This window comes from Physeter macrocephalus, chromosome 11 (assembly GCF_002837175.3).
Source record: "Physeter macrocephalus isolate SW-GA chromosome 11, ASM283717v5, whole genome shotgun sequence".
NCBI lineage: Eukaryota > Metazoa > Chordata > Mammalia > Artiodactyla > Physeteridae > Physeter > Physeter macrocephalus.
Genome location: NC_041224.1, coordinates 164,294,593 through 164,309,357, shown reverse-complemented (window position 1 = coordinate 164,309,357; position 14,765 = coordinate 164,294,593). Strand labels below are relative to the sequence as shown.

The window sequence follows — 14,765 nt, the reverse complement described above, 5'->3', positions numbered from 1 at the left end:
CCTCACTGCAAATAACTCAATTTTGTTTCTTTTTATGGCTGAGTAATATTCCATTGTATATATGTGCCACATCCTCTTTATCCATTCATCTGTCAATGGACACTTAGGTCGCTTCCATGTCCTGGCTATCGTAAATAGAGCTGCACTGAACATTGTGGTACATGACTCTTTTGAATTATGGTTTTCTCAGGGTATATGCCCAGTAGTGGGATTGCTGGGTCGTATGGTAGTTCTATTTTTAGTTTTTTAAGGACCCTCCATACTGTTCTCCATAGTGGCTGTACAAATATGGAACGCTTCACAAATTTGCGTGTCATCCTTGCGCAGGGGCCATGCTAATCTTCTATCGTTCCAATTTTAGTACATGTGCTGCCGAAGCAAGCACTAAATAAAATCTTTAATCTCAAGTATGGATGCTGGTGTTTGAGAGTATCAGCGCGCTTAGCCACTGACAGAACATACAGAGTATAAAATGTTGAGGTTTTATGAAATGTTCTTGCATTAGCACTATTTTATAAAACTGGATTCTATGATTTAAATAAAAAGGAATGTGTGGATTTTATATCATATCCTAAAGAGCGTGCTAAACTGTTAATACACCAGTTAGTCTTCCTTCATGAAACATAAGCCAGTATTGAATGCTCATCTGTGGCTTACTGTCTGCATCCTTTTTTGGTCAGAGTCAGAGATACATTTGTGGGAATGCCTTGACATGACTTTAAAGGTAACCTGCCTAGATGGTTTTTTTTCCCGCCAAAATAATACCTTTACTTTATTATTTTTCCTATTGAAGTAGAGTTGATTTACAATGTTGTGTCAATCTGCGCTGTACAGCAAAGTGACTCAGTTATACACACACACACATACATATATATATGTTCTTTTTATATTTTTTTCCATTATGGTTTATCCCAGGAGATTGGATATAGTTCCCCGTGCTATCCAGTAGGACATTGTTTATCCATTCTAGATGTGTTTAATAAGTTAGAAGGCAGTGTAGAGAGCTCAGGATTTGGAGTAGGAGCTCTGTACCCATGCTGCCGTTCTTTTTCCACTCTTTACCTTACAAGTGACTGTGAGATTTCAAGGAAATAATTATGTAAAATAGCTCCAATGACATCTGGAACAGAGGATGGCTCTGTATCCATAGATCTGATTCCGTTTTTGAAAATAATGGCTGCTGTGTGTGCTCTCACTCTGCTAAGTGAGATTAAAATTTTTCCTTTTTCAATTTTCTCAGAAAATGTTCCCTGATGTTTGTGTATGTGGATACCACAAACGCACATGGGTGGACACACACACATGTGATTCATTTTGTTGAAGTTATAAATTCTCTGGAGTTCTGTTTCCTAACCTAATCTGATCACTGATTGGGTTGTATTGCATTGTCCCTAAAGGTCTTCCGTAGCTCTTTGATGGTTATTTTATGTGTTAACTTGACTGGGCTGAGAGATGCCCAGATAGCTGGTAAAACGTTATTTCTGGGTGTACCTGTGAGGATGTTTCTGGAAAAAGATTAGCATTTGAATCGTAGACAGTAAAGAGATCCATCTCACCAATGCAAGTGGGCAGCATCCAGTCCAACGAGGGCCTGAATAGGACAAAAATGTGGAGGAAGGGAAAATTCGCTGTCTCTGTTTGAGTTGGGACAACCAGCTTCTCTTGCCCTCAGATATCAGTGTTCCTGGTTTTGGAGCCTTTGGACTCAAACTGGGACTTACAACATTAGACCCCCTGCTTCCTATTAAGCCTTCAGGTTTGAACTAGAAGGACAGCACCAGCATACCTGGGCCTCCAGTTTGCAGATGGCAGATCATGGGACTTCTCAGCCTCCGTAAATAGGTCAATTTCTTATCATCTCTCTCTCCTCCTCTCTCTCTCTCTCTCTCTCTCTATATATATATATATATATATATATATATATATATATGTATATATGGCACATATCATTGGTTCTGGTTTCTGGAGAACCTTGACTTACCACAAGCTATAAAAGTCTATTATGATTCTAAAAGAAAATCTCTGTGAATGTGTTTAAAAAAAAACAGAGAAAGAAACTTATTTCTGAATAGGTGGTGTGAAGGAGGTAGGAGGTGGAGGGCTAAGAGTAGGTAAGTTAAATCAGCTTTACAGGAGCTGGTATAGTATCTTATCTTGTTAACTTTTCATTAATAACATCTAGCACATATTATGCACTTAAGTTTGTTGAATGCATCCATTCATGCCTAAGTGGATGAATGAATTGGTAGATGGAAAACTATGACAAAATTCAGTTTAAGGAGACACAGATCAATTGAAACAAGATTGTGAGAGTAGTGACTGAGAACACGACCTATGATGTTATTAAGGCCTGGGTTCGAATCTTAACTTTGATAATTATCAGCTATGGGATTCTGGACAAGTAACCAACTCCTTGAGTCAAATATCCTCCTTATAATAATTCTAGGTAGTGGGTATTACTATCTTTTCCCATGACGAGGACAATGAGACAGGTAAAACGCTCAGTACCTGTCTCAGAGTAAGTGGTGTGATGATGATGATGATGGTGAAGATTATAGCTTAAGAGCAACATAATATGTATGAATTTATATAGTGTCTATTCTTCAGTAATTACCTTCAGCCTATTATAGAAATTCGCCCAACAAACTTGTATTTCTCTCATGGATCACTTAAACGAAAGGCAATGTGACCATGTGACAGACTCACAGGCTCTGGACGCAGAGGCTCAGCGGCCATGGCTCACGGGCCCAGCCGCTCCGCGGCATGTGGGATCTTCCCGGACCGGGGCACGAACCCGCGTCCCCTGCATCGGCAGGCAGACTCTCAACCACAGCGCCACCAGGGAAGCCCCAACAGACTCATTTTGATCTCCAACTTGGTTATAGTAGTTTGCTTGCCAGCTTATGTAGTTTAAAGCTTACTACTTATGTAAGTACATTAGTTATCTTTTTCTGCTACTAATACCTCCAAAACGTAATGGCTTAAGACAAAAAAGACTTTATTATCTCCTGATCCTGTGCATCCTCTGGGCAGTTCTTTTGGTCCGGCCTAAGTCATGCCATCTTTCTGGGCAGACAGTGATTGGGCTTGTTAGTCTAGCATTTCTCTTTCACAGGTGAGAAGTTGGCATTATGTCACCTTGGACCACAGCAATGACTTGCCTATGTGTCTTTCATTATCCAGCAAGCTATCTTGGGCTCATTTCCATGGTCATGGTTACAGAGTTCAAAGAGAGAGCAACTCCCCATGTAGAAGCACTTTCAAGTTCTACTTTTGCTATTTTTTCTAATGACTTCTTGGACAAAGCAAGTCACATGGCCAAGTCCAGATTTAGAGAGTAGAAAAATACATAAGCTTTATCATTAGCTTGGAGGAGTTGCAAGATCAAGGGTATTATGCATACAGTTGTTGGAGGAATTTGTAGTCATTGTAACCATTGTAGTACTGCAATCTACCACATTCTGTTGAATGTGGTCCTCACTATTCACTGCTAAACCTGACCATAATCCCCTTCAAAATCGACTGTTCTGTGCCTTCAGCATCCATGAATACAGTGGCTTGCTCATGGTAGTTGTTGATTACTTTTAACTGAGAAAGGAAGAATCTAAGCTTCATCTAGTCATTCTTCCTTTATAATTCACTTTTAATTAAAATACTTAAATTTTATTAACTTTAAGGTACAAAATATGAGTCTTATTTAAGTACATAGAAAGACTGTTGTGTAGAAAAAGGCATTACTTTTATTTTAAAAAGCTTGACATTTGCTCTCTAACAAGTCATTTAAACTTACTGCATCTGGTTGCAAAATAAAAAAGGGAACTAATTTTTTATTTTTTATTTTTTATTTATTTATTTTTTTTTTTTTTTGCGGTACGCGGGCATCTCACTGTTGTGGCCTCTCCCGTTGTGGAGCACAGGCTCCGGACGCGCAGGCCCAGCGGCCATGGCTCACGGGCCCAGCCGCTCCGCGGCATGTGGGATCTTCCCGGACCGGGGCACGAATCCGAGTCCCCTGCATCGTCAGGCGGACTCTCAACCACTGCGCCACCAGGGAGGCCCTGGGAACTAATTTGATTTTTCTCACCTGTGAGACAAATGAGACAATATATGCGAGAATTGCAGCATCGGTTATAATGTGAGACAAAATATCTTAATAATATATAAGCAAACAAGCAATGTCTTTGAATTTAATTGTTTTAAAAATGAAACCTTGTTTATCTCGTTTTCTATCTCCATGTGCATTTAAAGGCTTGTAATAAAAGCCAGTTACCTTTTGATTAATTGCATTATAAATATGGAGCCAGTATGTATCAGACGCAGTTTAGGTACATACTCAACAGTTTTAACAGCATGAATTTTCCTTGAGTCTTCTAATATTTTTGTTCTCTGGGGACTTAAAAGAAGCATCAATGTAACATTGATTCTTAACTAGGGTGAATTTGCCCCCCAGGGTGCATTTGACAATGACTAGAAACATTTTTCGTTATTGTAACTTGGAGAGGTTGAGGACTGGCAGCTAGTGAGTAGAGGTCAGAGACGCTGCTATACATCCTACAACGCACAGAGTGGTCCCTCCAACTTCCCAACAGTTAACTCAGCCCAATAAGTCAGTAGTGCCAAGGCTGAGAAGCCCTGCTGAACTGAGTGAAGAGTTTACTGTGAGGTCATTATTTTATAGAGAAAGCAGTTGATGATGAGCATGATGATGGCAGCGTTACAGAGGATGAGATGGAGAGGGGCTTCTTTTCTATTCCTCCTCTCCAGAAGTGGCTACCCTTCCACAGAGGACAGGATGGTAAGGAGCAATCTCAAATCTTTTCACCCATTGAGTGAACCCCTGCCCTTCTGGTATTTCCCAGTGCTCACTTATTATCTCAGTGGTCTCCTCCCTGTCCAGCTTTACACTAGCATTTTCTTACTGTTGTTTTCTTGAAGCATTATCTGAGCTACTGACTGGGCCTTTAAAATTGATGAGGTACCATCAGCAATTTCCATTTGTATTAAGGGAGCAGAGGAGAGGGGGAGTTGAGTTCTGGAGTGTGTTTGGGAGGTGTTTGTTTTGACTGTCTGGTGGCTGCATACCAGCCTGAGGGAGTCACAAATGTCACTGCTGTGCAATGGTATAATTTTCCTGCTGCCCCAAAGAGTCTTCTGTGTTAATCTCCTGGCATGTCTGGCGACTTTCAAAATCGAAGTTAAAGGCAATTCCATGGAGCAGTGAAAAAAGATTCAAGGTCCCCATTTGTATTTGTGAGGACAGAGAAAATTGCTATGTGCAGTTGGCCCTTTTCATTATTGAGAACATAGAGCAGCTCGGCTTTCACCAGAGTTAATTGATTTTCACAGCTGGTGCAAGAAAGTCTAAGGATGGTATGAAACTTTAAAAGTCCCTTTGTCCAGACACTGAAGCTCATGGCTTCTGCATGGACTTAACATTTGGGCTTCAAGAAGAGATGCTGAAATCTTCTGAAATAACCTTGGGCACCAACCAGAAAACAGTTACTTCTTCATAGAATGCATGATGTGAGTGGGTTATGGCCTGCCGTATGGCATCCCTTCAAATTCATTATTTTTCCCTTTACATTAATTATGTTATGTGGCACAAACCTGATTTCACCCCTGGTACCAAATAATTCCCCCATTTACTATGACATATTAGATGATGTTGATGCCTGCCTTTGCCTTATGGATGACAGAAGACACTGCCTGTTGACTAGAGGTCAGTATCATAGGTGTCTGCATCATAGGCTTTTTGTTTTCTAACTGAATTTCTCTACTTTATGGGCTAATTGGTTTATGTCCTCCTTATTATGAAAAGGTGGAAAGGCAGTGGGAATCTGAGGCAGGGCTTCTATACAGAAGCAACAAAGCAAGGATGTAGTTACTAGAACTGGGATAAAAGGGGAGGATTTGATCACACGTAATGTCAGTGTCCTAATGGCCTGAGCAGATCTTAGGAGAGGTAGCACGGTGCAGTAAAAAGCATGGGCATCAGCTCAGATCATTCTGGCTTCCATTCTGAATTTGGCCACTGAGAAGTCAAGGGATCTCAGATGAGTTCCGTTAGTTTAGGGTTGTGAGATATAAAATGAATGTAAAAGGGCCAGGGATGTCAGCACTCAGCATGCTCTCTTCTTCCTCTTCCAATTGCCTCCCTGGAAGTTAGGTTCAAAGTCTGAGTCTTGCTGATCAAAGCCTGAGTCTTGCTCATCAAAGCCTACTTGATGTTGAGTCTTGAACCATGATGGAGACCTTCTTATATTTTCGGCAACAACAGAATTGGTCTTATATTTTGGGATGCAACTGGAGGATGTGTATAAAACACAAGAAGTTGTGGAAAAATACATCACTAAATCCAATAAAGACTATTATCTGAAGCAGCAGTCAACAAACATTTGACCAGGGTCCACTTATACAGAGGCAGAGAAGCAGTTGCCTTTCTTCAACATATTTTCACCTTCTCTTTGAAAAAAAATAACTTGATGACATGTAGTTTAAAAGGAAAAAAGTAAACTATTTCTTGTGGCACATGAGCATTGCATACTATTTACTTCATAAACTAAAGAAAACGTTTAGTTATGTACTGTTACGCTAGATGACAATGTTCATAAAATTACGTACACATTAGACTTGACTCCATATTAAAGTTATTGCAAATCACACTTTTTTGTCAAGGTATCCCCAACAAAGTATAAACTCATAAGCACCCTGGGTGTTGACAGGTAGTAAATTTATATCTACTTTGGTATACAAACATATATAAGGGATAAGAGTGGGGGATAATTGCAGTGCATACTGTCTTATAGTCTAGTTATTGGAAAAATAGTGATGACTCAAATATTTATCAGTACACAATTTAGTGTTGTCTATGGGCTCACAATAAGCAAAATTAATCGTGATAACACTGAAGGAAGGTTATTTTTAAAAGGAAAAATATCTATAATTGAACTCCACACATTGCTAATGTGTATTGACAGGAAATATTCTTATTGAAAATAGCCAACTTTTAAAACTTTATGGATATGCTTGCATAGTAGGAACTTTATAGCATTGTGCAGCAGACAGAATTAATAGTAAAATACTAGTTGTAGTTGCTATTAAACTGCACTGATGTGCAGCTGTGCCTATTTTGCAGTGAGACCCAAAATGCTTCCTTATTTGGTATTCCTGTTAAGTAACTATGATATCCTCTCATTTTCCTTTAAAATACTTTAATACTTCAGATAAAATTACATATTAAAGTTGTATAACTTCCTATAGTTAATTGTCAGGTGAAAGTCTTAAAAATAGTAGAATCTGCACAGAATTGTAACAATTACATTTTTAGCTATTATGATTCAGATATTTTTGGTATACTTTTGTGCTATCCACTTTGTTTCATTCATTTACAATTAAACTCATAACTTAAGAATTATTGACATGTTGTTTATATAAATACTTTAAAAACTGAAACTGCTTAATTTAGTCAAAATGTAAATTTGACATTTCTAACTACAAACTCAGAGCATATTGTTCAGATGTTCTCAGTTCCATTTCAGTTCCATTTGGCTTTAAAAAGAAAGAGAATTCACACCTGATAAACAAGCAGTGAAATCCAGACATATTCAACTTGTATAATTAGACTCTATAATCTAAATAGGCACTGTCTAAATTGATACATTAATGTAATTTATCACTATAAGTATTTGTTGAATTGCATAGAAATCTATCCTTGAGGGGCTGCTAATTGTACCTGTTCCATTATGGAAATATATTCTGATATTTTTATTTGATTTCATAGGTTAATCCACTTCCTCCATTTTTTAAAGAATTTTATATATTTTAAGTAGGAAATATTTGAAGATGATATCATATTCTTGCCTTTTTTCATTAAAGAAATGCCTAGCCCCTTGTGCTCAGAATGAATCCTTATGTTAGATATGTTTTCTGAGTCTGGGATATATTTGTGCTCTGTGGCTCCTTGTCCTTTGAGACCAGGGAACAAAATGTTGTCTGAATATGAACAGGATTGCAGCCAACCTAATGTGACTGAGACTTTATCTTGAATCTCAGCTCAAATCCTTCCCATTGGTAATGAGCACTTCTGGAGGCTTCTGTAAATGTCCTATTAATAAACCAAATGTCTCTTTAAAAATTGCAGACTTTGCTCTTTACAAGTCCCTGCATGTACTCCTTACTGAAAATCCTGGCAGTATTCATTCACAATATTTACCAACAGACATCAAAAATAAAAGAAGTGAATTAACTTATCACTGTGTTCCAACTCTTACACTCTTGCCACTATTGATACAATTTACAGTGGATACTTTCTTTCAGGCTTGTCTAGATTCGGATCTAGACCCTAGACTTGAATTTGAAGAGGCTGCCACAGCAGAATCACCTTTGTTTGTTTTAACTTTATCTGTCCTCTCTTGAGTTTTTGTCTTGAAACAGTGTTGTAAGCAATAGTAAGTAAACAACAGTGGGAGAGGACACTATTTTTTCCCGCTGACATTTACTTTCTGTTTTTTTAGTCATGTATTCATTTATTCAATAAACATGTTGAGTATCAGCTATGTTCTAGGCACTTTGGATACATGAATGAACAGTTGCCTTCATAGAACTTACTTTCTAAAGGGGCCTGACAGACAAAAGGTATCAAACATCATACATAAAAAAATTAAATAACTTGTACAATGATCATACTGCAGGAAAAGAGAAAGTAGAACAGAGTAAAGGACAAGAGTGTTGGACAGGTGAAAGAGAGGGGTAGGTTACACCATTAAATAATACATGATCAGAGCAGGGATTAAAAAATTACTTAATGGAGATGAGGAAATTTGCTAAGCAAATAACTGGCAGACGTGGGACTTAGGATAAGAGAGTAGCAAGTACAAAACCCCGACGGTTAAATCTGCCTTTAACTTTCATTAACTTCCCCTGATTTACTCCATAAGCATTCATTGCCCACCTAAGAGATTGCAACTCTGTAAAATTGACCTCAAGAAAAGGAGAAACACTGTACACATAGAGGATAAAATACTTAATTTCAGATAGAACAAAATTAAAATAACCTGGAGAAGGCAGCATGGCACTGAGGAAATTATGTCCATAATATCACTGTTCATTGCTACATCCACCAGTTCCTAAGACAGTTCTTGGTACTTAGAAGTACTTAATAAATATTTGTGAAATTAAATATTAAATGGTCTGTTATGTAAGATGCTTCATGATCCGGCCCCAACCCCAATTTTATTTATTCTATAAAATGCCCTAGATCCCCAAATAATATTTTTTTTTAATTTCCTTCTTTATTTCTACTTTAGGCAGTAAATTTAAACTTCTACTTTCTTTTTGTCTTTTGTAAGATAGAGATGATGTTAATAATATTATATATCTCGAAGAGTTCTCATAAAATTGAAATAATTTACTACGTTTATGGTACTTAAAATTTTCCTGGCCCATAAATAATGCTACATAAGCTTTGACTCTCATTACTCTTTGTTTCTCCTTGTAGAACTTAAAATTATGTAAGTATTTGACTGTGGTATTTCTGTCTCCCCCATAGTTTGTTGTTTACAGTTTGAGGGCAAGTTCTAGATCAGAATTTAGGTCATAATTCAACTATGTATTCAACGTAGTATCTTGAAAGTAGTAGTGATTCAATACAGGAAGAAGGCTTATAGTATACATGTGTACATCCATCAGAACACCCTCTGAAATATCACTTCACTAGAGACTCGTCTGTAAAAGTCCTGTTTATCCATTCACTTATTCAGCAACGGTACAGGCAATGGGAATTGTTTGCCATATTCATTATTAGCACTGTCTTCATTGTGTTATTCTACAGTATTGTGAGTCTATATTTGAAACTTTAAAATGTCTTATCCCATCCTCTTGCTGTGATTCACCTGGCTAATAAATAATCAGTCCTGGTGAAGAAAGCATAAGAAATTGTGTGGGAAAAGAGTTGAGCATTCAATGTGTAGGGATTCAGTTGGCCACATTCCATCTTTAAGACAGAGCTTTACAGGGAAGAAGCAGAGGTACCCTCCCATTCTAGTTCTTGTAAAACTATCCCAGCTGTGGAAATCTGAGGGCAGAACAATTCTTTCACAAAAGAGAGGCCTATATTTGGAAAAAATTTCTTTCCTAACCATACGTAACAAAACACCAACAATCATAAAACCTACTACTTAGTGAAAAATATTGGGTTTATGACTAATCAATCAATCAACACTGATTTATTGAAAACTCACTGCATGTTCAGTCTTTTTTTTTTTTTTTTTTTTTTTTTTTTTTTTTTTGTGGTATACGGGCCTCCCTCTGTTGTGGCCTCTCCCGTTGCGGAGCACAGGCTCCGGACGCGCAGGCTCAGCGGCCATGGCTCACGGGCCCAGCCGCTCCGCGGCATGTGGGATCCTCCCAGACCGGGTCGCGAACCCGGTTCCCCTGCATTGGCAGGCGGACGCGCAACCACTGCGCCACCAGGGAAGCCCCTGTTCAGTCTTATAGATGCTCGATGGGAGAGAAAAACAATGTATTTATTATTTTCCTTATTTATGGTTGCCACATTTCACTTTAAAATGTAATATTAGGCAGCCTGTGAGAGTACTAGTTTTAAATAAATGAAATGAGCATAAAAATAAGACTAAAACAGTAGGTAGGAATAATAAAATTACATGCAATATAATTCTGGACAGATGCTAGTCATGGACTATTAATTTGATTTTCTAGCAGCCAGAACAAAGAATAAACATCCAGAGAAAAGAAGACTTAGAAATGTCGTGGTAGCCATGCTTTTGAAGACAAAACTTAAAGAAAACCCGTGAGGACGAGTGTTTTATTCAATTCTGTAGTCTCTGTACCAAACACCACATTTATTGAGCACAAGTAGGCATTCCATAAATACATAGAGTTAGCAGGGGGCTTATTTTTAAATTTGACATTAAATTGCATGTATTACACCTTTAAATAAATAACCTATATAAGAAGATGAAATAGCATGAAATCAGAATTGTCTCAAAAAATCCACTACATATTGTCAGTATTATTGCTTCTTTCAGAAAACTTAATGTACTTAAATAAGGTGAGATCGACAAAATAGTATTCACTGAATTTTAGAGGCTTCGATTTCTTATTTATAATATTTTAAAGAAATATTCCACTTCAAAGCCCAGACATAGGGTCTTAACCCATCTTATGAGCAGTATTTTAAAGTAAATAACTCCTTTTTTTTTTCCTAATAGATAAACTCAGCTCCTCCATTTCTTCTAAGACGTATCACAATTTAAAGTTTCATGAATGCTAATGAAGAGCTAAGGATAAATCTAATTAAATTTTGTGGCAGTGTAGCTTTCTAATAATTGCCCTTAATTTGAAAATTAAAAAAAAATTTTTTTTCTCTCTTTGATGAAGCAAATCACAGCACAGTAATTTATCTGCCAACACTCAATATCGGGAATAACTGAATTTTCTGGAGCTTACCATTTCACTCTCCTTTTATCCTGGAGATGACTGGATAAATATATCCTGCTGACTTAATAAGTTATATTAAAACTCAGAAAGGGATTCTGAAATGGCCCAAATCACACTGCCACAACAAAGGTAAGGTTACAAAAACTCAACATCCAGATCCCTTGCCAGTGGACCTCTGATAAGGGGCCTTTCATTCTAAATAGGGTTAAGTGAGCATTGCTGTTTTAAAACTTTCTCTTTCGGACTACTAGAGGAATGCCACCTGGAACGCATTATAAAGGTTAACATAAAAAGCATCCAGAGACAGGGAAAGAGGCCTTCTGCCTCACCTCCTTTCCTGCTTTCCCTGACCAAACAGCTGAGAATGTTGATCTTCTGAAAAAAAAAAATCTGATCAAACCCTATTCACTAAAATTGATAAAATGCTCCATTACCTCAGGATCAAAGAGAAGTCAAGAATAAATTACACCGAAGGGGACCTGGAGAGCCCATTGAAACCCATCAACAGGCAGGCGAGTGACAGACCAGGAAGCAATTGTAGAGCCATCAGCCTAACTGCCTGTGAAATCTACCCTGGACCCATGCTCTGCCACCCGGAGAATATCATCTCTCGATGAGAGCACCTGGGACCTGTCAGTCATCCAAGCCCAGAGAATTAAGACTTACATTATAATTGTCTCCACTTCATAGCCTTAGTTGTCAATGAACTGGAAAAGTACTAGACTCAAAAACAATTTGCGTTTTAAAGGACTCCAGGAAATTAAAAAATGATGTGATTTCTTATGGTTGTTAAGATAGACATGCAGAACAAGTTGTATTGAAACTTACTAACAATGATATATTTTGTTTTTAATGGCCATTCCTAAAATACTATCCAAATTATGACCCTCAATATTGCTAGGTAACTAGACCGTAGGGAGATTTTCTATATACACAAATGGTTTTTACCATCTTTCTGATTTAACAACATATTTTGCTTAAATCACAAACCAAAAATTCATTAACTTTTGAATGAATCTTAAAGAACTTACACGATTTATTGATAAAGACACAAGTCCGCTAGCAAAGCAGTTCATTTTGTTTTATTGGTATTATATTTTTCCACTGTAGTTTGTTCATTTCTTTTAAATGCTGTCTGTTTTAGGGTCTTTATTCTAACAGTGATATAATGTTAAACCCTAATGACTAATCTTGGAAAGAGTACAACCTATTATTAAATTAACGGCTTCACCAAACCTTTTAATAAAAATGAACACTATCCCCAGAATATTTAGAGGCCTAAATGACTGAGTTTTGAATGTGATAGCACATGGCTGGTTTGCAACCATGGGTTTGAAGTTGCCCTTTATAGTTGAGTTGACTTTTGGAAACATGTGTGGATGTATTTGATTATTGATGAATCATAGCTTACAATTTCATAGCACTTTATAATTTAGAAAATGTTTTCACATATGCCATACCATTGGATCTTCATAATAACTCTATGAGACAGATACTCATGCTGTTATTTTCTTCATATGTGGCCCTTTCTTTATATACAAACTGTAGCTCATGGAAATCAGAGATAGTGACTGTTCCTGAATACAACCACACTCCTAGTCAGTGGTAAACCTGGAGCTTATGTCAGGGCCTTTATATTCTAAAGCCTCTGTTCTTTCTACTCTGTCTTGCAGACCTTACCAAGTAGAGCAGATGTGCCACTGTTGTCAAAATGTAGGCAATTGTCTATTTGCCTAATGTGCTTGAATAGCTTCATCATCTAACGCCTACCTATTGCTACTATTTATTAGTTTCATATAGCTATGTAAAATATTTTAAATTGTGGTTTAGTCAATCTTAACCATGTTCAAAAGCTGCCTATATCTCAGCCTCATGAGAATTGCACATGATATTTCAAGATTAATGAAAGTTTTATGGTACCTGTTATTGTTTTTCTCCCCATTCTCTATTTGTTCAGCAGAAAAACAAATACTATGTATGTGTCATATTTTTCCAGTAGCATGCAGTCTAATCCTGTTAATGACAAGAACTTGCTCATTAAATCAATTTAAAGTACACTTTTGACACAGATGTAGTTTTTCTTCAAGGATTTGCCATCTTTTTTTCTTTGTGTCTTAGCCAAAATTTGGTATTAGCAGTTTGTCTTTGATTCTTATCTTCCTTTCAGGAATGACCGTCTCCTTATACCTATAATAACTTTGCCTTTGCCAAAATTGCAGAACGATTATGCCACTGGTGTTCAAAAAAATACCATCTATTGAATTTCTCCTGGGTTCAGCCAGCTGGGTTCAGCCACAATTCCCTGACTCAAATCATACCTAAACAGATTTAACTGTCCTGTGTTTCACTTCCTCACATTCTGTTGTCCCAACCCTGCTACCCAGGTTATTCTCAACCTGGAGCAACATTTCGTAAGCAATATTTCTATAGCTGCATTTTGCATTCTCTTTCCTCTCAATTCATGTTTACCATGTTTTTGTGATTTATGATATGAAAGGATTTGTTAGTTTGTTATATTACCCAGCAACGTCATATAGAAAAATTTTGGCTGTAAAATTGTATCTCTTCCTCCTAAAAATACTTTCACTTTGCAATTCTTTTACAAATAATTTTTTTTTATACTTAATCTAACTTCAGAATTTTAAATGCTATACAATACAAAATGACAATAGGAGAGAGGATTTTGTTTGACTGTACTCAAATATTGAGATTTTTCCTGTTTAGAAAGAGTGTGGTCCATTTGCTTGAATGGAAACACCATATTTGAAACTATGGGTGAAGCCATTGACATTTCCCCCCAGAATGGCTTTCAGTGATTGTTATGGTTCAGTCAGTGACAAAAGCCATTTTATGTATTTCAACAGAATTATGTAGTCCCAGGTCAGATGGTTTAAACAGTAAGATTTTAAAATGGAACCTAAATAGAATTTTTCTTCCAGAGCTAGAGAACTTTGGAAAGTTTATACTAAGGCAAAGTCCATATTGGAAAGGTGTTTCTTCATACAAGGTGTAATTGATGAGAATAAACAGATATTGGATGGGATCTCTGGAGACAGGGAGTATTCCTACCCAATAAAAGAAATATTGCTGATACTGGGTGGCATTTAACCTCTGTTTTACTTCACCACAATCAGAAGCTCCCTGCTTCATTGTTGAACAATTCCCTGTTGAGCCCAGTCGGACCTCCTTCAACATCTCAACCTGTAATCCCACTTCTGTCAAATGGAGTAACATAATGAATTGATTTCTTCCTCCACCAAAATCCTCTTTACAGTGAGCAGTATTGGTTCTCAGCCACCTAACCCCAT

General features: G+C 37.2%; 1 non-coding gene across 1 annotated transcript; it reads right to left on the bottom strand.

The window, feature by feature from the left end:
* Positions 1 to 282: 282 nt before the first annotated feature.
* LOC112066840 (U6 spliceosomal RNA) lies at positions 283 to 385 on the bottom strand. The gene has a single exon (XR_002892918.1). It is a non-coding gene; the product is annotated as a U6 spliceosomal RNA (small nuclear RNA).
* Between the last annotated feature and the right edge of the window lie 14,380 nt (positions 386 to 14,765).